General features: G+C 41.4%; 2 protein-coding genes and 1 pseudogene across 19 annotated transcripts in view; 1 reads left to right on the forward strand and 2 right to left on the reverse strand.

Annotated features, from left to right (window-relative positions):
* The window catches only part of INSC (INSC spindle orientation adaptor protein), an 864422-nt gene that overhangs the window by 782742 nt on the left and 54904 nt on the right, over positions 1-26776 (reverse strand). The window lies entirely within an intron of this gene.
* Positions 1-26776, reverse strand: part of PDE3B (phosphodiesterase 3B) — a 324331-nt gene that overhangs the window by 209660 nt on the left and 87895 nt on the right. The window lies entirely within an intron of this gene.
* LOC106507278 (small ribosomal subunit protein uS2-like) lies at positions 14306-15900 on the forward strand (annotated as a pseudogene).

Consider the following 26776-nt stretch of genomic DNA (forward strand, 5'->3'; position numbering starts at 1 on the left):
CAGTCTTCAGTAGAATTATGCTTGGCCTGTTCCCAGTGACAACTCTGTAGCATGGTTTAGTGCTTTGGTAAGTATATTAAATGTAAGTGCAAACTGTGAAAAATAACAAGAACCCTTATATAAATTTAAGATTTTAATACTGTCTTTTGGGGATGTGTAATCTTGTTTGAAGGGATGATTAACATCCACTCAAATATGGACAAGACTTTAAACAAATCAAAACTATGGTTTTTTAACCAGCAAACCTCATGGGTATGGCACTTTTTTTTCCTTAGTGACCCCTCCTTTTTGCAGGTGAAAAGGTTTACATCAGATTTCCTCTCCTTATAACCTCTCAAATGCTGTCTGGACCAGCAACCCACTCTCTTTAAACAAATACCAGCCAACCAGGAAACCATGAGGTTTTATTGTGCTATAAAATAGACCAGACATATCCAAACTTTCATAGGAATGAACCTGACTAAATCTTTACTAAAAATAGTTTCAAAATAAACTGTAGGCTCCAAGTTTCTCTAACAATCAAAATTCCTTCATCCTTCATCAACCTCATTCTCAAGCTCTTTACTCTTCCACAGAGTTCTTTGCAAGCAGTTTCTCTGGCCACATATTCATAATAAGAACTAAAGGGTCCACTTCTTTTTGATTACTGGGACATGCGGATTGAGAAAATATTAGCTTCATCTCCCTGCAAACATTTACATTTGTCAAAATTCTGTTTCCAGTTTTCCTGTACACTGCTAGCCCCTAAATCATGAGCTACTTCTTACAGTCTATCATGGGCATAAGACAGTGAATTAAGCCAAATTACAGCTTGGAAAAAAAAAATCCTCTTAGACTCCATTCAGCAAATATTTACTAATTTAAGCCCCATTCTAGGTACTCTGAAGGAATGTGTGTTATATGTGTATGTATGTTTGAGGGTGGGCTCATCTGTCAATGGCCAGTAGGGGATAAGGCATATGCAAAAAACTGCAATGAAAAAGGGAAAACTCTAAGAGATAGCCATATAGCAAAGGGGATTTAGGAAAGGTGACATGAAACAGGTGTGATTTAAAGTCCATCTTAAAATATGGGCGGGGGAGTTCCCGTTGCAGCTCAGCGGTAACGAACCCGACTAGTATCTATGAGGATGAGGGTTCGATCCCTGACCCCGCTTAGTGGGTTAAGGATCCAGCATTGCCATGAGCAATGGGTGTAGGTCACAGACGCGGCTCAGATCCCAAGTTTCTGTGGCTGTGGTGTAGGCTGGCAAGGGCAGCTCCAGTTCAACCCCTAGCCTAGGAACCTCCATATGCTATGGGTGCGGCCCTAAAAAGAAAAAAATATATATATGGGTAGGATTTAGAGGTGAGAGAGGAGTGCAGTGCAAGGAAGAAAAAAGGAGCATAAAAATGAAGAAAGGGTTCATGGAATCACTATTTTATCAGAACATAAAATGAAAAATGATACAATTTTTTAAATTGTGAAACACATATAGCACATTAGGTTCTCTAATCCTCTCTATCTCAAATCCTCACAACAATCTGAAGGTAGTAAAAATAACAGTACCCACTTTACATATGGGGAAATCGAGGCAAGGGATATTAAGTGTTTGGGCAAAGATTACTCAGCTAGTACTTGTTGGAGCCATCATCTGAACATAGGCAGTGTGACTCCAAAGTTTCTAAGTGCTTTCATTGTATCAGCAATTACTAAATTTTTTTTTAAAAAATGTAAGTACAATTGGTTTACAATGCATTAGTTTCAGGTGTTCAACAAAGTGATTCTTTTTCAGATTTTTTCCCTTATAGATTTTTACAAGATCTAGAATATAGTTCCCTATACAGTAGGTTCTTTTTGTTTACCTGTTTCATATTTAGTAGTGTGTATTGTTAATCCCAAATTCGAAATTTGTCCATCCCCCATTAATTATCAAACTTTAGTACATGAAAATCATCTAGATAACTTTTATTCAGATGGTAAAAACACCAACCCCAACCCCAAGATTCTGAGCTAGTAAACCTAAGATGGGACTGTAGGATCTCCCCAGCACCTCAACTGATCCTGATGTAGGAGGTCCAAGAACTGCATTATTCTGACATAGACAAGGGCAGTATTGAGTAGGACTTAGAATGGCTTTTGATATACTTAATGCTTATGAACTTAATTATATCCCGCCGTGCAATCATATGATGAAGCCCTAACTCTCAATATGACTGTACTTGGAGACATTTGACCTATAAAGAGGTAGTCACCAGTACAAAAGATCATAGGGGTGGGGACCTAATCTAGTAAGACTGGTGTCCTCATAAGAAGAGGAAGAAATAGCTGGGGTGTGTCTGCACAGAGAAAAGGACTTGTGGGAACATGGCAAGAAGACAGCTGCCTGCAAACCAAGAAGGGAAGCCTCAGGAGAAGCCAACTCTGCCTGCACCTTGTTTCGGACTTCTAGTCTCAAGAACTCTGAGAGAATGAATTTCTGTTGTCTAAGCCACCTAGACTATGGTTATTTTGTTATGGCAGCCCTAGTGGACTCGTACAAGGAGCTAAGTCAACTTCCTGCTTCCTTTATGCTATATACATCTGCCATATATCAGAAGCCATGTCAAAGAAGCTCCCTAATTATCATCACCATCATAAAAGCTCAGATCCACATGGCATTTTATAATTTACAAACCCTTTTCACACGCTCTGTTGCACTTAAACTTTGTAACAACCTCTAAGGTAAGCAAGACTCAAAAAGACAATAGGACTTACTCAGGTTTCTTACAAGTGGTAGGGCTGTGTTCACATCTTCCAACCCCAAATCTTAAGCTTATTTTTCCTATATCACACACACACACACACACACACACACACCATCATCTTCATCATCAAGTACGGTTATTATATAAAAGATCAAAAGATCCATCTGGGCAAATGTCTTCCTTTAGCTTAGAGAGCAAATACCCTTACCCCTATTTTCTAGTTAAGTAAGATACAATTTCAGGAATTCAAGAGTTCCTGAAATATACATACAGGAGTTCCTGCTGTAGCTCAACTCTGCAGCAGCAGGGGCACAGATTGGATCCTTGGCCTGGTGCAGTGGGTTAAGGATCCGGTGTTGCTGCAGCTGTGACTCAGTTCACAACTCTGGACTGGATTCAATCCCTGGCCTGAGAACTCCATAGGCCATGGAGCAGCCAAATAAGAAAAAGATAGAGTGATGTATTTAAACATTAATAGCAAAGATGAGAGGATTCTGTACAAGAGTCCTAACTCTGTTTCTCTTTCTCAAATAACTTACTGGGCAGTAACAAAATTCTCCCATTTTTATGAATTAGGATTATGCTTTTAGCCCTTTATGGCACACACTTTTTGGTGGCTTTCTAGTAATAGGAATATGTTTGCTCAGATACCAAGTGATATAAATTTGCACAATACCAGACAGCACAATGGATTCCTGCTTAAGTAACAGTAGAAACTGTAAATAGGGGGAAAAAAAAAGTGAAAGAGCAGTTAAAGATAGAGGAAGTGATTCCTCTACTTTCGTTTTCTTTTACTGGCACTTCCTCCTTTTTTAGGGTAGCAAAAATAATAAATTGTGGATTGGTGTTTTCAGACAACAGTGTAAACATTGTCTGAACAGTTTCTAGATATCCAGTACAAGAAGACAGGTTCTCCAACTGTGCTACCATTTTCTTGTTTAACTAAAGTCTCATTTCCTCAGTGGCATTATGTTAGCATCCTCTGAGAGGTGGATGCCAAGACAGAATTAGATGTGCAAAAGATTTATTGGGGGAAAGAAAGGAAAGAAAGCAAGGGCAGTTGGGAGACCCTTCAGTCTGTGATGCAAGTCTGACACCAATGAAAGAGAAGTAGAGGAAAGATTTAGGTAGAACAGGGCTTATACTATAGCACAGTTCCAGCCAGGGCAATGGGAAGTCATCAAGCCAAAGCTACTTGTTAAAAAGAGTCCCTGTATCACAGAAATGGGCTTAGCTTAGTACCCCTGCTATGCTGCCACTGGCTAGAAGGAGTCCAAGGGAAGTTTGGCCTGGTGCAAAAACAGGAGTGCATCCAGTGGGAAAGGTTTGGGTCCAACAGTCAATTATGCCCCCCTCAGCAGATTTGAGTGTCACACTCTTGTGGTTTCCACATTCCACCCCATGCTCTGGACAAATCTGCTTCTCTATGCAGATCTAGGAAACAGATCTTTGGTTCCCGTGGGCCTTTCCTTCTGGGAGAAAACTTGGAAGAAAGAGGTTAGTGAGATAAGCCAGAGTCCTCATTGCTGCAATTAGTCTTGGGGCTGTAATCTGCTACTCGTCCTCTCCCGCCTCTTTTGTCCATTTTAAATTCCCATCGCTCACAGTGACCACCTTGCAAGTCTCGGTAGCTTATCCCAGGCTGTGACCCAGACCTTCATTCCTCATGGATATTAGTCCTTGGCAGTCATGGCCTTTTCAAGTCAGGGTTGCTACCCAGGTCCATCCATAGTTACAGTGGACTAAAGGGGTACCAGGAGGCTTCCAAGGTAGATCACCTGAGTTCTATACATATTCCTACCCCTGCTGTGTAAGAGCAGCACTACCTTCTCCTGATGGCAGGGTTGATTACCCCTGCCAAGACGCTACTCTTCTTTTTATGTGCTGGTCCCTGGACGCAAGGAGTCCAAAGTTCCCTGGCAGGATCCATGACTTACACAGTTCACTGAGATACTTTCCGTAAGAGTGCACTCCTTCTGGGGCCCAGAGCCTCTGACCCTGTAGGGCTCAGAATTGCAAGTACAGGAAGGACAAAATTCCCAGTGGGTTATCAGAAGTAAAGTAAATACAACTCTTCCTGAGTCTATGCCTTGGTGTTCACTGTGTTTTTCTATTGTGGACATGGCACCATATAAAGGTCTCTGATTTAGTCCAGATCCCCATGCCATCCACTACGATTGCAACGGCACCCCTCCCTCAGCTCATACCTATGGCTATAGGGGTTACACAGGAAGAGAGTTCCTGTATGACCAGCTGAAGGAAGAGGGAAGACCTGGGCTTTTCTCTAAAAGGGTGGCACTGCATTCTTTCAGAATATTGCTTCATAGCTGTGCCTTCAGAAGGCTATTCCAGTGTTCTGTGAAGTAGGATGCCTCTAAATGGTGCAGTATTTGATATGGCTAGTCATGAGTCCAATTCTGTACGCCCTTCACAGTGAAGTGGGTCATTTGTTCAGATGTTTATTGTGTGGGATTCATACCTGTGGATCAGGCATTTCTTAAGCCTGCAGATTGTAGTGCTGGTTGAGACACGGCAATCAGGAAAGACCAGACTGTACCCAGAATAGATATCTATCTCTGTGAGGACAAGCCACTAGCTTTTGTAGTTGACTTACTAAGTGATAAGTTGGTCTTATTAAGAAATAATGATATATCTATACTGGTTTCTGTTACTGACAAGTTAGACATTCAGAATCAGTAGAAAACTAGACCATGTAATAGAAAGTCCATGTTATTGGACCCATGCATAGCCTGTCTCTTCTGCCACCACAAGTAAACTTTGTTCATGTGCCCATTATGGTAGTTCCAGGGTGGCCAATGACAAAGACTAGCTTATGTCCAATTGTCTAGTTATTATATATCCTTGGTTATTCAGTTCTCCTTCTATGGTAGATGCTTTCTGTTGAGCTGTAATGTGTGATATAAAACTCTTCATGTTCATAACATGCCTCTATCTTCTTGTCTCCAATTTTTTATTTCTTTTCTTTCCAGGCCACTTCCCATTTCATTACACATTAGGCCACTTCTCATTTCACACACACACAAAAAAAGTAGATGACTAAGTGTACTGTTCACAGCTTTACCTGTTGGGAAGATGTTCCCTCCCAACTGTCTTTTAAGATTATCCTTGAATCTGGCTATAATGCAGCCATGGTCCATTTTCAACCTGTACCCACATACAGAACTGATGTATCTATAAATCAAGCTGTTTTTTTTCTTCTCCTTTAGTTGATCATGGAGTTCCCCCCTAACCCCCGCACCCCATATGGCATTAGGAGCAAGCTGAGGAAAGGTGCTGTTGCAACTGTTGTGAGTGACATGCTGGTCTAGGCCATCTGCTCATGCAGTTTACTGTTTACTGTGTGCTCTGTCCTACTGGAGCTTCATTCCAGATGTATCATTTCCATATTACAGTGGACTGCTGCTGGCCCAATCTGACTTTATGAGTTGATATATCCAACAGAACCCAGCTCATAATGGCAGCTCTGTACCCATAGTCACCTGGTGCCCCATGTATCATTCCACTTCTACCAGTCTCAATATCATACCAAAATCTATTTCTCAAAGGCATATAGTTAGTTCTGTGCTACAAATGCCATAGCATTGATCCAGAATCCCAGAGGCTTGTATTATTATTCTACCAATGGGACTTGCCATAAGACATTGCATCTTTTCTTCCCACCAACACCATAAGATCTGCTGAATTGTAGGGTCCAAGTGGTGGGGCTATTTGCACTGTAACATGGACCTCTCCTACTCAAAGCTGGCTGCTTTCTGTCACTCAGTATATGCAGCAATATTTGTAGATATGGCTTTTTTTTTAAGGGCCACATCAGAGGCACACAGATGTTCCCAGGCTAGTGGCTGAATTGGAGCCATAGCCACAGCAACGTGGGATCCAAGCCAAGTCTACAACCTACACCACAGCTAACAGCAACACCAGATCCTTAACCCACTAAGAAAGGCGAGGGATCAACCCCGCGTCCTCATGGGTACTAGTCAGGTTCCTTAGTCGTGCTGAGCCATGAAGGGAACTCCCAGTATTTGTAGATTTGGAATGTGTTGTCTCCAGAACCTGAAGAGGCCTGCCAGGCACTGTGTATCCCTCTTTATGGTAACAAATGCAAGATACAGCAATTTTCTTTTATTTGGAGGGGATACTTGGTCATGCTCTGACCATTGGACCCCTAAAAACTTGGCTAAAGGGTCATAATCCTGAATCTTCATAGAATTTTTATCTCCATCCCTCTGGAACACTGTGTCTTACCAATACCTTCAGCACACTAGCTTCTTACTTGTCCTGAATAATCAGCATGATGCCATCAATATAATGCATCAGGGAGATGTTCTGTGGGATTTCCAGGCAGTCCAGATCTCTTCAGAGTATATTAGAATAGGGGCAGGAGAGTTAATACAGCCCTGAGGCAAAAGCTTAAGTGAATATTGTTGTCGATCCCAGAGGAATGTGAACAATTTCTGACCCTCTCTTCTAATTGGAATAGAAAAGAGTGAATTCTCCATATAAATTGCCACATATCATGTGCCTGAAGTCTTATTAATGTGTTTGATCAGTTATACAATGTCCAGCAAATCAGCTGCAACTGAACTACTAATTGCTTGACCCTGAACTCCTAAAAAATAGGGTGCATACCCAGTTTTAGATTTTTTTTTTTTGTATTTAGAATACCTAGAAGAGTACTTAGCACTTTCCATACATTCTATAAGTATTTTATAAATGAATTAATAATTTGGAAATGAAATTCAAGAAAACACATACATAGGCTATTTTAGTTGAACTAACCCTAATTTATAAAGCTATTATAAGGACTAAATGAGTTATTAAATGTAGAGTCTTACAGCATGGCTGGCACCTAAAAAGCATTTAGTATTTCCAAGTCATAGAGAAATATCATATAGGATAGAGAACTGTGACATTAGGTTAACTCTTTTTTTTTTTTTTTTTTTTTTTTTGCTTTTTAGGGCCGTACCTGCAGCCTATGGAGGTTCCCAGGCTAGGGGTTGAATCAGAGCTGTAGCTGCTGACCTACACCACACCCACAGCAACACCAGATCTGAGCCACGTCTGCAACCTACACCACAGCTCATGGCAACACCAGATCCTTAACCCACTGAACAAGGCCAGGGATTGAACCTGCAACCTCATGGTTCCTAGTCGGATTTGCTTCTGCTGTGCCACAACAGGAACTCCAGGTTAACTCCTTGAATGGAGTTCTAAATGAAATGTGAAAGATGTGAGTTGCCCTTTAAAGTGAGAGTGTCTGGAATATTTTTCCTGAGGTGTGAGGTTTCCAAGGAAGATGCAAAAGAAAAATGATTATAAAGCTATTATAGATATAGACATTTAACCCAATGGAAAAAAGGTAGTTGCTATGTGCCAATTCATTACCAGTGCTGCTCTATTTGAGATAATTTCATGAAATATTGAAGCTGAAATTCTTGACAAATGCTTCTCACTAATAATAAAGTGAAACATGATCTTGAAACAAAATGAATAAATGCGCTTGTGCTCACTAGACATCTCACAAGATGACCTTTTCCATTACCTAAATGTCTGTTTATGTAAAACGCATATATTCACATTTTTCATCTCTGTCTGAAATAGGTCAATGTAAAAGCCAGAACAGGAAAATGAAAAAGTATTATACCAGAACACACACAGACAGACACACAGACGCACACACATCATTTGTCATCATTAGGGCAAATATCATTTTTCATGCATAATACTGTGATTGAGAGGACTCAAAGCTATTATCCTCAGGCATTAGCTTAGCAGTCAAACTTTAAATGATGTTGATGACTCTCAGAGAACTGCCAGGTCTCATTAAACTTGGCCAACAATTATCACAGTGAGAGCTGTGAAATAATTCCAGGGCCTCTAAGAAGGGATCCACACTTGCTACTTTTAAGAGAGCTAGGAAAACGGTGTTGGACAAATTCTAAACAGGACCGCTTTCATCTACAAAAAAGTTGAGCGGTATACTATGACATCTCCAGTACCCCCTCATTTGTCAATCTGCCGTCTCACAGTGAAGCTCAGATAACTTCAAAACCTAGGAAGTTGCTTTGTTGTTTCATTGCTAGTATCTCTGTCGTTAGAGTTTTCCAGAGCAGTATCACCAGACTGAATTTATGCTGCCAGGGAGTCAGTTGCTTATTAGCACTTTTAACATCCAGATGGTTTGAGACAAAGGCTCAACTGGGGGTAACTCCCAAGAGTAATCAGTGGAAACTCTCTTTTGCTGAGGGACTCTTGACTACTGGGCAGTGGGCCAGGGCATGGGTTTCTTTCACAACCTCTCAACACTGCTGTGTCTTTTCTATAATCCTTGAAAATTGTGTCACCTGAGAAGCCAAGAGTTAAACTGGCTGTACAGTCTGAACTGGGAAGGTTGGAAGTAAATCTGAATGGACCAATAGCCTGGATCTGTTTCATGAATAAACAGAGGTGTTCAGGCTTGGGACCCTATAAAGTTAAGTCAATATTAGCTGTAGAGGAAATCCTGTTTGTTCTTTTTTCTTTTATAGTTGCATTTAAAAAAGAACTCAAGTAGAGGTTCGGGTATGTTCTCAAACTAAAAAAACCATTTCTCACACACACATACACACACACACACACGCGCACACAATCAAGAATGTTGGTAACCAAACAGAGAGGAAATCACTGTTGACTTTACTATTAGGCACATGAGTATCAAGGATGTTTTCCCAATATCCTTCAAGTATAAAACTTAAGATGCCCCTATTTATGAAATGGGAAATATGCAGCCAGATTCTAAAGCCATGTAGTTACCCTATCATAATTATTAAGATAAAGATAAGTGATTGTTATTAAAACTCTTTAGTTCTGCTTATTGGGCACAAATTTCTCCCAGTACTCCTCATTGCCTAGAAATTGTATGTAACAAAGGCTGAGAAAGCAAATGTTTAAACTTCTAGGGTACTAGGACAATGATTTTGAACCTCTTTGGAGTTGTGACACTCTATCTTTGTTAGATTTCACAACTATCTCTCCTGTCATACCATCCTCCACACCTCCAAGAAAAAATTATTACTCTACTATGTGGAATTTAAAAAAAAAAACACTTAAATGAATTTTTTTTTTTGTCTTTTTTAGGGATACACCCGCAGCATATGGAGGTTCCCAGGCTAGGAGTCAAATCAGAGCTACAGCTGCTGGCCTATGCAACAGCCACAGCAACACCAGATCCGAGCCGCATCTTCAACCTACACCACAGCTCACAGCAACACTGGATCCTTAACCCACTGAGCGAGGCCAGGGATCGAACCCACAACCTCATGGCTCCTAGTCAGATTTGTTAACCACTGAGCCACAATGGGAACTCCTTAAATGAATTTAAATTGATCTTACTTAAATTCAGGGTTTTTTGTTGTTGTTGTTGTTTGTCTTTTAGGGCCATAGCATATGGAAGTTCCTAGGCTAGGGGTCGAATCGGAGCTGCCTATGCCACAGCCACAGCAATATCAGATCCCAGCTGCGTCTGCAACCTACACCACAATGCATGACAACTCAGGATCCTTAACCCACTGAGCGAGGCCAGGGATTGAACCTATAGCCTTATGGATACTAGTCAGATTTGTTTGCGCTGAGCCACGGCCGGAACTCTCATTTTGTTTTGTTTTTAATTAACTTTCTCTCCTCTGAAGCTTAAGTCACCCTAAGGCTTGAGTCTGAATTAGCCTTTCCTGCTGTATTGTTTTAGCTCTGTATATAAATCTATGTTACAGTATCTTCACATTGTATTTTGTTGGTTAATTTTAAATCTTTCTCTCTGACTTAGATGCAAGGACTGTCATGTTCATTTTCCCCCCCAGAATTTCTTGCACAGTGCTTAAAACAGAAGATTCAATGTTAGTTGAATGAATGAATGAATGAACATTGGTCTTGGAGGCAGAAACACACCCAGGATGTCAAAACTATGAAATAGAGAATCACTGTTCTAGTAGTTTAAAGCTGGCTGCATGTAAGATCTTCTGTTCTAGAACTCAAATCCAGTGAAAGAGTGAGTGTGAAACACTTTACAAACCTAAGTACAGGTGGGCAAGTGTCACTGGTACCTATTATGTAGCAGCCTTTGGGGAGTAGCTTCTGAATTTGTGAATCAACAGTCTGTGAAAACAAGGATGAACTTGGCTCATTGCATTTGGAGGATCGTGAAAGGATTAATAAATGGAAGCAAGCTGACAAGAAGTTCTCCCATAATACAGTGAGAGTCCAGTTTTGAAAAACTGGGTCTTGCTGAAGTCTTTCCCAATTATTCATTTCTATGCTCTCATTTATAAATGACCATTTCTTTAGATGCTTAGGTTTTGGGTAGTTTTATATATCATTCCCAGAAATATGTGTTCCCAGGTACAAAATACACAGGCTTGATTGGTCAAGGAAACATGTGTTACATTTGGATAACTCTACTGAGAGGCTAAAATAACTGAACCGTTTTGAAGTGACCATTGGTAGTAAGCTTCAGCAGTTCTGGAAGACACAATAAAAATATCAGGGCAATTTGACAAGCTACTGTGATTCAAGTAGATGTTAGTGGTAGCCAAAGTTCACAATTATGTCAATGAAGTTGGATGCCATTAAGTCAATCAGTAACTAAGGAAATAGTTAATTGAGATACAATCACAAACTAGAAAAACAGGATAAAGAAGTAAGAGGGAAAAATCACATTTCTTGATAGTCACGTGCTGTCAGATGGCAGAATCTGATGTCTGGACGATAAAGCAGGCTGACTTCAAAAATGGAAAAGGAGGCTATGAGCAAGGGCATGAGTAATTCCATAAAAGCAGTCAAATGGGAGTCTTTCTGAAAAGCAAATGACATCCTCACAGAAGGAAGATGCCTAAAAACTACGAGAACATAGCCACTACAAGCATAACCTGCCCAAGGTCACACAGCTAGTAAGTTGCAAAGTGGGTTTTCAAATCGAAGCTGAATGACACCAAAGCCCAAGTCTTCTTTTTGGTAGACCAGGGATAACCTAGATATGTGTTAAACTGCGAGGCTCTTGTTCCTTACCACTGTCTGATTCCAATCACAGAAAAGCCATGGATAGGAGCAGCAATGAGTAGGAAGCTTGCTTTCAGCTTGTCTGGCTCACCTGTCATGGCTTTATATTAAAAATAAAAGCCAGGAATTAAAAGATTGAGGATGACCACAAACCAAGAAGCTGAAGTTCTAAAGCAGCTAATCTATTTCCAAGCTAAAAACAAATCATAGTATGCTGTTAAGTTCTCACTCCTGTACTTTTTGGGAATTAGAAAAAAATATTTATTTGTTCATTTTTTCATTTAACAAGCAGTGACCAAGTGGGTACCATCTGTCAGTCACTGGAGATCCAGAGATTAGAAGAAAAAGATTTCTACTATTAAGAAGCAACGTTAAGTGAGGCAGGAAGAAGGAGATAGAGACAGACAAGCAAATAATTCTAACACAATGTGGCATTGATATTGAGAACTAAAAAAGAAATAGGACTTTACACTGAGGGGAAAATACCTCTTTCCAATATCTGATGTTTCCTTCTATGTAGAAGGGGCTCCACTGGTGTAATACCCCTAAATTCCTCCATCCCTCAAATCTTTCCCCCTTAGGAGAGAAGAATTTACTTAATCTGATTGATAACTATGAGAAAAAAAGGTGGGCATGCTTAGGTAAGCTCCCCGTTTATCTCCTCTGTCTATTTGTCTATCTGTCTCTTGAAAGGCCAGTCGAGTTAAAATCCCTCTCGTCCTGACTCGGAAGAGGCGACACCCCAAATCACTCACGAGAAGCGGTCTTGATGCAAACAGCAAGAGGATTTTTATTCCGAGCGCGCTGGGGCCCACAGTCGTACGCCACGCAGGGGTAGAGGACTGCGGCCCCGAGTGTGGAGTCGGGACAGCTTTTATGGGGTTCACAACAAAGCCCGCGCTTTTACAAACTAATCATTTTTAAAATATCGCAAACCAGTCAATTCAAAACTTCGAGAGCCCGCGCTTTGTGGACCAATTAATTTTAAGTTGTTCTGGAGTTACATGTTTGTGCCTGTCTCTGGGTGGGGGAGACATATTGTCACCAAGATATATTTATCAGGATTTTCAACATTTTGTGGCACGCCCGATCTTACTGGGGTCCGTTAGGCAATTGACTTCTCCTCTTTTTATCTTATGCAAGCAGGTTTACAGAAGCCAAACAAGCAGTTAGGAGCAGTTTCAAGAAGTTTCAAGCATAGAGGCACATACTCAGGGGCCTGTTTTTCCCCTTCCACAAAGTTTTGTACAGAGCAGAAAGCAAGCCCTAAAACAGCAAAAAGTATGATCTTTTACCTATAGGGAACAGGGTCTGGAATTCGAGGGCATTTAGAGCTTCTTATTAACTTCCTGGGTTCTGGGAGAGTCAGGTTGCATTTTCATCCTTTCACTCTCTCTCCCTCTTTCTTCTCTCCCTCTCCTTGCAGCCAGACTGCCTATGAAGAAGATAATTTCTCTGCTCTTCCATGCCCCAAGTCTTCCAGAAACAGGCCCCATAAAAGGAAGACTGTAGAAATTCAGCACTGTGCTTGACTAGGGGTTCATTACTAGGAATCCGTCTTGTCTGTAGGTACAAATCACATTCTCCAACATCAGGTTTTATCCATTATAAATGTGCTCAATATGTGTGGTGGTTAGGTGCATAGACTCTGGATCCAAACTGGTTAATACCTCAGTATTTTCCACTTAATAATAGCTATGTGACTTTGGGCAAGTTACTTAATTTCCCTATGCTTCCATTTCTCCACCTACAAAAGTGGGACTAAAAGTATCTACTCACAGAATTGTTGCAAATATTGAGTTCATATATATCAAGCACTTAGAACAGAGCCTGTTAAGAGTTCCCACTGTGGCTCAGCAGAAACAAACCTGACTAGTGTTCATGAGGATTCAGGTTCAATCCCTGGCCTTGCTCAGTGGGTAAGGAATCTGGTGTTGCCGTGAGTTGTGGTGTAGGTCACAGTCGTGGATCAGATCCCACATTGCTACGGTTGTGGTATAGGCCAGCTCTGATTGGACCCCTAACCTGGGAACTTACATAAGCTATGGGTGCGGCCCTAAAAAGCAAAAAAAATTAAAAAAACAGAGCCTGTTACAAAATAAGTGCTCCAGAAGTTTGAGCTCTTATTATTGTTTTTGACTCTGTCTTAATCTTGCTTTCTTGGTGGTTTTCGTTTCTGGTTTTGTTTTTTTTGTTGTTGTTTTTTGTTTTTGTTTTTGTTTTTTTGGCTATGCCCATGGCATGCAGAAGTTCCTGGGCCAGGGATTGAACCTGTACCACAGCAGTCACCCAAGACACAGAAGTGACAACACCAAGTCCTTAAACTACTAAGCCACCAGCCAAGGCCCGTCTGTCTGAGCTCATCTGTCTTAATCTTTTATTTCTCAATTTGTTGAAAAGCTGGGCAGGAAGAAGTTCTATTTATTGGTATCTTCCAACTCTTACCTCTAACAGTTATGGATGTTTAAGAAATCTTAAATGATTTTTAGAGTTATTGCCATTTTGTTAATAGTTCTTGGTCCCTTTATTAGATGAAATCTGAAAGCCTTTATTAGTGGATTCCAAATGCCAGGCTAGCCTTCCATGCTACACAGTCCATGTGGCAGAGTTCTGGATTCCCACTGTAACTTAAAGGGAAACTTTCACAATGTCTGGAACCCTTGATGTCCTTTATATAAAGGAGGAGGATGTCCTCAAATTCCTTGTAGCAGGAACCTGGAGTTCCCATCCTGGCCCAGCAGTTAATGAATCTGACTAGTATCCATGAGGATGCAGGTTTGATCCCTGGCCTCGCTCAATGGGTTAAGGATCTGGTGCTGCTGTGAGCTGTGGTGTAGGTCACAGATGTGGCTCGGATCCTGCACTGCTGTGGCTGTGGCGTAGGCCAGCAGCTACAGCTCTGATTCGACCCCTAGCCTAGGAACCTCCATATGCTGTGGGTGCGGCCCTAAAAAAGAAAAAAAAATTTTTTTTGTAGCAGGAACCCACTTAGGTGGAACCAACCTGGACTTCCAAATGGAGAACAGTACATCTACAAAAGGAAAAGTGAGGGCATCTACATCATAAATCTGAAGAGAACCCGGAAGAAGCTTCTGTTGGCAGCTCCTGCCATTGCTGCCATTAAAAACTCAGCTGATGTCAATGACATATCCTCCTGGAATGCTGGCCAGTGAGCTGTGCTAAAGTTTGCTCCTGCCACTGGAGCCACTTCTATTGCTGGCTGTTTCACTCCTGCAAGGTTCCCTAACCAGATCCAAGCAGGCTTCTAGGAGCCAAGACTTCTGGTGGTTAATGATCCCAGGGCTGACCACCAGCCTCTCACAGAGGCCTCTTAGGTTCACTCACCTACCACTGCTCTGTGTAACACAGAGTTTCCTCTGCGTTATGTGGACATCGCCATCCTGTGCAACAAGGGAGCTCACTCAGTGGGTCTGATGCTGTGATGCTTGCCCGGGAGGTTCTGCCCATGCATGACACCATCTCCTATGAACACCCATGGGAGGTCATTTCTGACCTCTACTTCTACAGAGTTCGTGAAGTGATTAAAAAGGAAGAGCATCCAGCTGTATAGCATAGGGAATTATATCTAGTCACTTGTGATGGAACATGATGGAGGATATGTGAGAAAAAGAATATATGTATATATATATGTATGACTGGGTCATTTTGCTGTACAGTATAAATTGACAGAACACTGTAAATAAACTATAATGGAAAAAAATAAAAATCATATATATAAAAAAAGGAAGAGCAGGTGGCAGCCAGGAAGGCTGTGACCAAGGAGGAATTTCAGGATGAATGGATTGCTCCTGAGTTCACTGCTACTCAACCTGAGGTCGCAGGCTGGTCCAAAGGCATGCAGGCGCCCTCCGTGTCCACTCAGCAGTTCCTCACTGAAAACTGAGTGCTCAGTCCACTGCTGAAAACTGGTCTGCAGCTCCCACTGCTCAGGCCACAGAATGGGCAGGAACAACCACTGAGTGGTCTTAGGCTGTTCTTCCACAAACTCTTAAAATGGAAATAGTTGATGGAAGATAGTTTCTTAAAAAAAAAAAAAAAAAAAAAAAAAAAAGGCCAGACCAAGCATCTCAAATGTTAGCCCAGGTGAGATTGAAATTGACAAAATTAACTGGTTGGATCATATTTTTCAGTCCTTCCTTTCTGATTTTCCTTTTAAGTATACACTCTCTTTTTTCAGCCAGGTTAACCCCTCTGAGCAAGGCAGGTGGGCAGCTACTTACCTCATTTGCAAAGATTACTGCCAAGTCCTCCAGGTTTTCTGCATATTCCAGAGACCCCTCCTTGCTCTGGTGCCTGCAGTTCCTACCCTGGTCTTTGCAAATCCCTTCTAGGAGAGGAAAGCTCTTCTCTATCTAGTTACAAGGATTCTTTCCCTGGATTCAGACCAGCCCTAAGGAGTTTAATGGAGGAAATGAACAGATTGGCAAAAATAACTGGAATATAATGTGTTAAGTACAGTCAAGGAGATATCTAAATGCTACTAAAGAAGTATAGCAGTCAGGACAGGAAACAGATGGCATACCCAAAAAGAATGATTAAAGAGAGATTAATAATTTATTTAGAAAGCTGTAAGCAGAGTTGGGGATAATTTAAGCATTAACATTGAGAAATTACTCCCATTCCTAGGGCTAGAAGGCAAAGGCAAGGCACTATCACCAAAATCCAGGAAGAAGGCTCTAGCTGTAAGGAAGCGTTACCCACCAGGAACTCTTTCACTAGATTAATGCAGCCCTTGCCCATCCAAGGCCTGGGAGAAGGGAGTTAGGAGAGTATTACTACAGTCTTACTCTCTTCTGCCCTCTGAGCTTCTTCCAGGGCCTGCCATTGTTCAAATTGACCAGAAAGTCAGAGAAAACCTGATCAATTGTGTCTGAAGAGGTCAGCCTCCCAAGGAACAAGAGAGATGAGGAATGGTAGATAGGGGGTCAAAAAGGACAAAGAATAGCCCAGCACAGACAGTGGAGGTTAATAACTCTTCCAGAGGACCTCAAAGATGGCTTTGAGAGGAGGTGGTATTTGAGCTACATCCTGAAATATAAGTAGGGGTTTACCCAATACAGATTCTATACAAAGAGATAGCATATTCAGTAGCTCCTAGATATAAAAAAAGAGCATGCATAGCATAGACAGCCAGGCAGTCCCATTTGGCAGAAGCATATAATACTTGTAGAGAGATGGACCAGAAAAGAATATGTAGGGCCAGATTATAAAGATTCTTAAAGGCCATGCTAAAATCATCAGACTCAGAGCTCCTGTTGTGGCATAGCGGAAACGAATCTGACTAGGAACCATGAGGTTTCAGGTTCAATCCCTGGCCTCAATCAGTGGGTTAAGGATCTGGTGTTGCCGTGAGCCATGGTATAGGTCACAGACGTGGCTCAGATCCTGCATTGCTCTTGTTGTGGCTGAGGCGTAGGCCGGCAGGTACAGCTCCAATAAGACCCCTAGCCTAGGAACCTCCATATGCTGCCAGTATGGCCCTAAAAGGACAAAAAGACAAAAAAAAAAAAAGGAAAGAAAAAAAGAAAAAAGAGTTCCTGTCATGGCACAGCAGAAACGAATCCAACTAGTAACTGTGAGGTTGCAGGTTCAACCCCTGGCCTTGGTCAGTGGGTTAAGGATCTGGCATTGCTGTGAGCGAATCCAACTAGTAACCGTGAGGTTGCAGGTTCAACCCCTGGCCTTGCTCAGTGGGTTAAGGATCTGGCATTGCTGTGAGCGAATCCAACTAGTAACCGTGAGGTTGCAGGTTCAACCCCTGGCCTTGCTCAGTGGGTTAAGGATCTGGCATTGCTGTGAGCTGTGCTGTAGGCCACAGACGTGGCTCAGATCGAGTGTTGCTGTGGCTGTAGTGTAGGCCAGGAGCTGCAGCTCTGATTTGACCCTTAGCCTGGGAACCTCCATATGCTCTGGGTGCGGCCCTACAAAAAATAAATAATAAAATAAAATAAAATAAAATAAAATTATTGGACTTAATCCCATGGTTAGTAAGGATCTACTCGAAGACGTTCAGAGAGAGAGAGAATGACATGAGTGTATGTATGTATGTATGTATTTATCTGGTTATGGCATACAGTGAGTGGCTTGATGAGGGATTTCAAATCCCAGACCAGGGATTGAACCAGGGCTGCGGCAGTGAAAGCACTGAGTTCTAACCACTAGGCCTCCAGAACATATTTAAGTTAGAAGAAAGATAACTTTAATGTCAATACAGAGGATGGACTAGAGTATTGAGAAGCCAGAAGCAGGAAGATTATTTTGGAGGCCTTTGAAATGGTCCAGGCAACATAAGGGTGAGTGGCACTACCATGGTGGCAGTGATGAGGAGGCAAAGAATCTATTCTGAAGATAAAATTAACAAAATGTGATGACCTAATAACGAGAATGCAAGCAAGACAGGTTCTAAATGAGCATCCAATTTTTAGTTTGAGAAATTAGGTAGATGTTGGTACTATTAATTATGAGAGATTTCAAGAAGACTAGATTTGTGAGGACTACACAGGGTTTAAGCTTTATACATAAGGAGTTTGTCCGCCCATGGAGCACTAGTGGGGAAATGTCCAGCTGGCAATGGATAAAAGATGGCCATTATTGTCTCTGCAGTGGTTCAGGTTTCTGCTGAGGTACAGGTCCATCCCCAGCCCAGGATTGCCACAGCTGTGGCTCAGATTCAATACCTGGCCCAGGAACTTCCATATGTCATGGGTGAGGCCAAAAAACAAACATACAAAAAAGAACTCCGGAGGAAGACTTGGGAGCTAGATATACAGTTTGGAGAACAATTTATTTTTTGTAGTCTATGTAAAATATAGTCCCCAGATTTCTCTCAACCTCTGTAACTAACAAAGGAGAAAATGTGACTCATCATGTAATGAAATAAACCACAATGAGGGTCAAATAACCTACTGCTGATGTTCTTTGCCAGGGGAAAGATTTTTCATTTGTTTGTTAGCAATAGAAACTCATAACTCAAAATTGCATAGTAGTTTAGGAGTGTTCTTTGAAAAACAAACAAACAAACAACCCCCGGTTTTGAAAACTGAGTACTATTTTCTCCTTAAATTGAAGCTCATTTATTTGGTAGAGAAACTCCAAGTTTCTCATAGCAGCTTCATTTTATTATATGAACTCATATCTCACGACGTGCAATTGTTTTTCAACTGAAGCCTTTAGTTGCACAATGTCTAGAAAAGAGCATTCCCTCATAACATGTACCTAAAAAATATCTGAAGTATAAATGGATGGTAGAGAGATGGATAAATGAAAGCAATAGATTATATTAATGTTGATTTTTTTAGAAGTTTATGTGTATGTATATGTAAAAATCATAATCGAGGGAGAATTAGAAAGTGTCTGGTTTTGCTTCACCAGTGGAAGAAATCAGGAATTGCATAACTCCCAGTTTCTCCTTCATGTTCAGCTGCCTCAACCACCTTACCTAAGAAGAACTGAAATGCTTCTCTTCAAATTCCTTGCTATGTTAAGTGATCATAGGTATGGGGTCTCACAACTTTTTTTTTTTAATTTTTATGGCCATGCCCGAGGCATATGGAAGTTCCCAGGCCAGGCACTGAATCTGAGCTACAGCTGTGGCAATGCTGGATCCTTTAATCCACTGCGCTGGTCCAGGGACTGAACACAAACCTCCATAGTGACCCAAGACACTGCAGTTAGATTCTTAACTCATTGTGCCAGGGCACAAAAACTGCAACTTTACTCCTTTGTATAATTTCCAGCATAATTATTTTGTAAATCTTAGAAATATGGTTTTAATTATCTGAAACCAATGGAAGTCTCCCATTAACAGCATACACTGTGGTACAAGAAAAACCAATTAATTTTTGAGTCAATTTTACACATGATCACTCTGTGACTAAATATACTGATTAAAAATTGTTCAGTTATTGGAGTTCCCATAATAGCACAGTGGAAACAAATCCGACTAGGAATTATAAGGTTTCAGGTTTGATCCCTGGCCTTGCTCAGTGGGTTAAGGATCTAGTGTTGTTGTGAGGTATGGTGGGGGTCACAGACATGGCTCAAATCTGGCATTGCTGTGGCTGTGGTATAGGCTGGCAGCTGTAGCTCTGATTTGACCCCTAGCCTGGGAAACTCCATATGCCACCACTGTGGCCCTAAAAAGCAAAAAAAAAAAAAAAAAAATTGTTCGGTTATTGACTAGGCTCTGTTTTGTTAAAGTCCTTTTCAAAATTTTATTCAAAATAACCTTGGAAAGGAGATCCTGTCATGGCACAGGGGAAACAATCCAACTAGGAACCATGAAGTTGTGGGTTTGATCCCTGGCCTCACTCAGTGGGTTAAGGATCCAGTGTTGCCGTGAACTATGGTGTAGGTTGCAGACGTGGCTCAGATCTAGCGTTGCTGTGGCTGTGGTATAGGCCAGCAGCTGCAGCTCTGATTCGACCCCTAGCCTAGGAACCTCCATATGCCGCAAGCACAGCCCTAAAAACCAAAAAAACAAGAACAACAACAACAACAAAAAAACGTAGAAAAAACTTTGTTTTGGCAGTTGTCTTCCTTGTGAAATTTGGAATGTCATCAGTATACTACATGACATATCCCTTTCCTACCTTCGTCTCAATGTAGTTTCTTTGTCTTCAATGGGCACTATCAACCCTGCACCTTTTATCACACATCCACCCAGCCCTCCCAGTCCATGTGACAAGTGGGAAGGTTTTTTTCCAACTGCTGCCTCTCTAAAGAATGAAGTGCAGATACATTCAGGCTAAAGAGAGCTGGACCTCAAGTTAAATCATGATACAGCCTGGATACAGATCATCTGATTTCTGGGTAAACAGAACCTACCTCTAAATGACTGAGTTAAAGGTTAACTGGAAGATATAGGAATACTGAAGATGCCTGACAAACTTCATCTTTCACTGAATATTCAAAATACATGTATTTAATAATGTCTCTCTCCTATAGTTTACAGCCCATATCCTAGACATCTATGTATTTTTCTCAGCACCTAGCACAATATCAGTTGCCAGTAGAATAAACTGATAAATTGTTCCATACATAATCTTTCCTTCTTTCTAGTTTTTTCTATTATCCAATTTTTCTTTAATGAACATAAATTGTTTATATAATAAAAATAATGAAAAGTCCCAATATTTTGTTTGTGTTTTTAATGTGTATGCTTTCATATGGATCTCTGTTATTGTACATAGTACACATTATATATAAATATAAACATATGATCATATTTTTGATAAAGGAATGTAAGGGGATAGTTTAAAATTGACTTGTGAATCAGTACATAATACATCTTCAACATCTTATGATAATTTTCTAGTTATAATACAGAATATTTAAATACTGAATATGTATTTGTGTTTTTCTGAAAGCTGGTTAGCAAAAACTGAAACGAATGTTTTGGTTGTTTTCTTATGACACAACTGGGTGAAAAGCAGAACTACACAGATGTTTCATAATAAAACTCCAAAGCACATTAGACTTGTCCATTGTCAGGTTTTGTTACATTCCCTCTAACTCAACCCAGACTCCCTGAGGCTGGCAAACAGGGCAAAGTTTGAGCCAAAACCACTCCCTTCCTTTGAGCTTTTGAGATGCACTTAGAATTCTGGGAGAAACCAAAAGAAACAGCAGTTTTTCTTCCAGATGTGGCAAGTCTGTCACTTTCAGTGTTTATTAAAATTTCAAATTCAGCCCAACAACTAAAGACAGTTGCCTGGAAAGGGAAAGAGGGTGGGGCAGGAGAATCCCAAAGTTCTGTTCCACTCAGAATAAGGTACTGATGCTATAAGATTCCTTAGGAGAGGGAGCAAATTAGGAAGAAGGTAGGGCAAAGAGGGAGAAAGGCAGGGAGGGAGGGAGGAACCAACAAAGACAGTGTGTCATAACCAAAGATTAGGATTAATCCAATTCTGTGGTCCTGAGGTCCAAGGGAAAAAAACTTCACACTTGACCTAATCATGTTCATTTGTCTGCAGGCTGTTTCCATGTCTGAAGCAGGTTGTAGCATAGATGAGCATTAACAGGACAATTTAAGGCATAGAGGTTTACTCTTTAAAATTAAAAAACTCTGAAAAAATCCAATGTTATAGGATTTGCTTGGTTGCTCTACTTCAATCATTTTACTTTTCCCCTTTAACTCTTCCTATTAATAGTAAACTGGAAAATAATTTTCATCTCGATATTTCAATTATTTTTCTACTTATATTAGTCAACATTTATTGAGAACTAACCTTTTCCAGGCACCGTGCTAAGTATTTTACACACTTTTATAGGGGAACACTTACTCCTTACTGCTGATATTGCCTTGCATATGAAAGAACATCCATTAGAATAATCTTCCTTCCTAAATACACTTACTACCCAGGAGAGGAGAAGCAACTTTCATGAGTTTGGGATGAGATCAGGGCACATAAAAAGATCAAATATGGAGTTCCCGTCGTGGCGCAGTGGTTAACGAATCCGACTAGGAACCATGAGGTTGCGGGTTCGGTCCCTGCCCTTGCTCAGTGGGTTAACGATCCGGCGTTGCCGTGAGCTGTGGTGTAGGTTGCAGATGCGGCTCGGATCCCGCGTTGCTGTGGCTCTGGCGTAGGCCGGTGGCTACAGCTCCGATTCAACCCCTAGCCTGGGAACCTCCATATGCCGCGGGAGCGGCCCAAGAAATAGCAACAATAACAACAACAACAACAACAGCAAAAAGACAAAAAAAAAAAAAAAAGATCAAATATAACTGATGTTCCTTTCCTCTTCCCCACTCTCTTTCTTACATTCCAGCCTGCAAAAAGCATGTGTTCTGGTCTGATCTAGATGAGGTCAGCAGCAGTGTGGTACAGGTCCTGCCCCTGCAAGACTGGGAAAAGACAATGACAAGTCAAGTCCTGGTCCTGCATTTCATATTGATCAACTAGAAGACTTTCTCCTGGAAAAATTTTTTTTTTTGTCTTTTTTAGGGCTGCACCCACAGCATATGGAGGTTCCCAGACTCAGGGTTGAATCGGAGCTGCAGCTGCCAGGCTATGTATGCCACAGCCACTGCAACTCAGGATCCGAGCCATGTCTGCAACCTACACCAGCGCTTATGGCAACGCCAGACCCTTAACTCACTGAACGAGGCCAGGGATCGAACCTACAACCTCATGGTTACTAGTCGGGTTCATTAACCACCGAGCCCAAATGGGAACTCCTCTCCTGGCAATATTATGCCACTAGCGAAGGTAAGAGTTTCTTTGCTTTTGGCAAACATTGAGATTTCATATGTCTCACTATGGGAGACCCCACAAAGCAAAATTTAGAGGCACATGTAAGAAAAATGCATGTCTGAGGCAGAAAACAAGAGAGAGACAAAATTAAGAGTGTGTATAAGAAAGCAGAAGAAAGAAGATGCTCAAATCTCTACCATAGGTAGAGAAAGAAGGGGAGCAATCAAATCAGGATGAACTGCTATAAATTCAGATGAATCTTTCTGAAAAATAGCAGTAGGACAGAGGAAGGAAATCTAACTCTAGAGGCCTAATCTCTTGCTGCAGAAGAAGAAAACACTACTCAAGGTTTGTGACATTCAAAATGAAAAACAAGGTCTTGAGTAGTACCTATATTGGTGATAGAAACTCACGAGGCCCTTGAGGTACAGCTTCCAAAAGCAGCTTTAGTTCAGGTCTCTGCTAAGGGTGATTATCCTGTTGAAACAACTGTAGGAAGCAGGAGGAAGTTATCCAGAGGAGGCAAGAGTCTTAGTCATGGCAAGAGGTAAAGGCAACAAGCCCTGAGGATCATGATTGAAGTACTATTCATGAGACATCACAGAGGCTATGTAACTAGACAGAGCCCCAATCTTTTCAGCATGGGATACCTGAACCATGGGGATCAATGGGAAAAGGGTGGAAAGTAAGAAGTTCTGAATATCTTAGACAGGAAGGATCAATACTTCGAGTAAAGCCTATTGACTGGGACTGCCGTCATGTGAAAATTTTTAAATGTTATTTTGTTTTTGTTTGTTTTTGCCATGGCATGCAGCAGCTTGAGGTGGGATCTCAGTTCCCAGACCAAGGACTGAACTCTGGTCACAGCAGTGAAAGCACCAGATCCTAACCTCTAGACCACCAGGGAATTCCTTAAAAGTGTTTTTAGAAGCCAGAAGTATCACAAATGCCACTTTCTGAGAAAGGAGATAGTATGAAGAGCTGGCCCTTCCTCCCACATCAGAAATGAGAGATTAACTTCTTGATGGGTGCTTTCTCCCAACTGAGATTAAGCTCACATTTTCTCAACACCAAGAACTTGGAAGTGACTGCCATCAAACTATATATAGAAACCTAACTGTATGTCACTCCTCTCACTGCCATCACCTTAGTCCAAGCCACAATCATCTCCTCCCTAAGTTATTGCAATAGTTCTCTAAACGATACTCCTGCTTCAGTAGTTGGTCCTTTAGAGTCTCTTCTCAACACAGTATCCAGGTAATCATGTTAGTTCAAGTCAGTACTCTGCTCTGAACCCACCACTGGCTTCCCAGCTCATCAAAATGAAGGCTAACAAAGCTCCACATAACCAGTCACCATGTGTCCCTCTGATCTCATCCCTTATCACTTTCCACCTTGCTTCAGCCACACAGGCCTCCTTGATTGTTAAACACTCCAGGAACACTCCTGCCTCCCACCTTTGTGTTTCCTATGCCCTAAAATGATCTCTCCCTAGATAACCTCATGGCTTGCTCTTTAACATCTTCTAGGTTTTTAATCTAAATTGCCTTCCCTGACTATTCTAGCTAATATTCTTGTCCCTGCCTAACATGTCATAATCTCTTTTATTTATTTTTTTCCTCCTTATCATAAAACTAACATGCTAACATAATTGTTTATCCCATTTAAATCATGTCTTCCTCAACAGAATGCAATTTTGCTCCATGAGGGCAAGGACTTTTGTCTATTTCTTTCACTGCTAGAATACCTCCTGGAACATAGCAGATATTCAATAATTATTTGTAATGTGAATGAATGAATCTTTTTGTGAGATGAAAACCCAGATTATCTCTATCTACTCCCCTGAATTTGGGTACCTTTGATATGGTCTTTAGCCTCACCAAATGATGTGATCTGGAAACATAATTTTCCTGTGATAACTCCTTTATGATCTGGGAATTAGCTTGATTTTTTTTTGGTTTTGTTTTGTTTTTGTCTTTTTGCCATTTCTTGAGCCGCTCCCACGGCATATGGAGGTTCCCAGGCTAGGGGTCGAATCGGAGCTTTAGCCACCAGCCTACGCCACAGCCACAGCAACGCTGGATCCGAGCCACGTCTGCGACCTACACCACAGCTCATGGCAATGCCGGATCATAAACCCACTGAGCAAGGGCAGGGATTGAAACCGCAACCTCATGGTTCCTAGTCGGATTCGTTAACCACTGCGCCACAACGGGAACTCCAGCTTGATTTGTACATTGTATAGTTAATGAGATGAACTTTTACAGTCTTGTATGTTCTAGGAATTCTTTGGACTTTTTTTATAAAGTGAGGATCATGAAGACAAATTCTAATTCTTGATTCTTGAAAGAATCACATCCATTCCAGGTGCTGTGGCACTGAAGGAACCCAACATCATCTTGACTAAGATTTAGAGGATAAGAAAGTGGAGAAAATTAATTTTGGATTTTAATTTTTTTTTAAACTTTAACTCATAAAGTCAAGAAAATTTGATTTAGGGTTTTAATCCTTTTGGACTGCAACTTATTTGAACTTAATTTGCATGGTGGGGGTTTAATTTTTTTTGGCTACATCCAAGGCATATGGACATTCCGGGTCAGGGATCAAATCCATACCATAGCAGTAACCTGAGCCATAGCCATGACAACACCAGATTCTTTAATTGCTAGGCCACCAGGGAACATCTCTAATTTTTTTTTTTACTATAATTTCTCCATGGAATGTGAAGTATCTCATTGTTAGGATATTATTATTAGAGTATCTTTATGCTGTCACTTGATATCATTGTGGAACCACTGATGAATTATATACCTGTGGTAGCCATGAAAATGCACTGCTCAAATCTTCCAGCTGCAGAGATCTTAATGGCCTGACAGTCTTGGACCCACCACTGTGTTCACACTGAGGCCACCCTTCCCTCTTCCCACCAGCTGCTCCTAGCCAATGACTGAGGATGGTGGGGTATTAAAACAGGCCCATCCCAGTGAGACACAGAATTCCTCCAACAAGTGACTTTGGTTCAGAGAGTCCCCATGACTCAGATGTAACCTTTCCAGGAGCAGCACTAGTCTGTTTCCCCCTACTGTGTCTTCCGCTCTTCTTTCTTGCACAGGTGTAAGACATGCACCATGATTTCAAGGCTCTCCTCTTCTCCTGTTCCCTCTTATTCTTTTGTCTTTTTAGGGCCACACCCACAGCATGTGGAGGTTCCCAGGCTAGGGGTCTAATCCGGGTGGTAGCTGCCGCCTATGCCACAGCAAGGAAGGATCCCAACGGCGTCTGCAACCTACACCACAGCCCACGGCAACGCTGGATCCTTAACCCACTGAGTGAGGCAGGGATCAAGCCTGTGTCCTCATGGATACTAGTTGGGTTTGCTAACCCCTGAACCAGTATGGGAATTCCTTCCGGTTCCCTCTTCTGATAAATCTCTTACAGGTCTGATCCCTTCTCAGCATCTGCTTCTCAGTGGACCCAAACAATATGAACTTGAACAACTTGGCTAGACATAATTTGGACTGGGAAAAAAAAAGTAGGGAATTGATTGTCATCCTGGGGTAAAATGTTGCCTCTAAGTTAGTTTATTTAATGTACTCATCTGCCCTATCTCAGAGCATTTCGGTGGGGAGCAACACTGCGGACCTGGGGTATACCAGGAAGACCCAGGGAGGAACACGATTCGCTTCCCTAGGGGAACACATTTATGAAACTGAAAACAGGACCATACTGATAATCTGTTGATCTTTTCCCCACAAGGGGATATCCAGAGCCTGGCTGAAT

This window comes from Sus scrofa, chromosome 2 (assembly GCF_054392235.1).
Source record: "Sus scrofa isolate SSC_HxYL_T2T_F1_AM1 chromosome 2, Sscrofa_HxYL_maternal_Yorkshire_Landrace_v2.0, whole genome shotgun sequence".
In the NCBI taxonomy this organism is placed as follows: Eukaryota; Metazoa; Chordata; class Mammalia; order Artiodactyla; family Suidae; genus Sus; species Sus scrofa.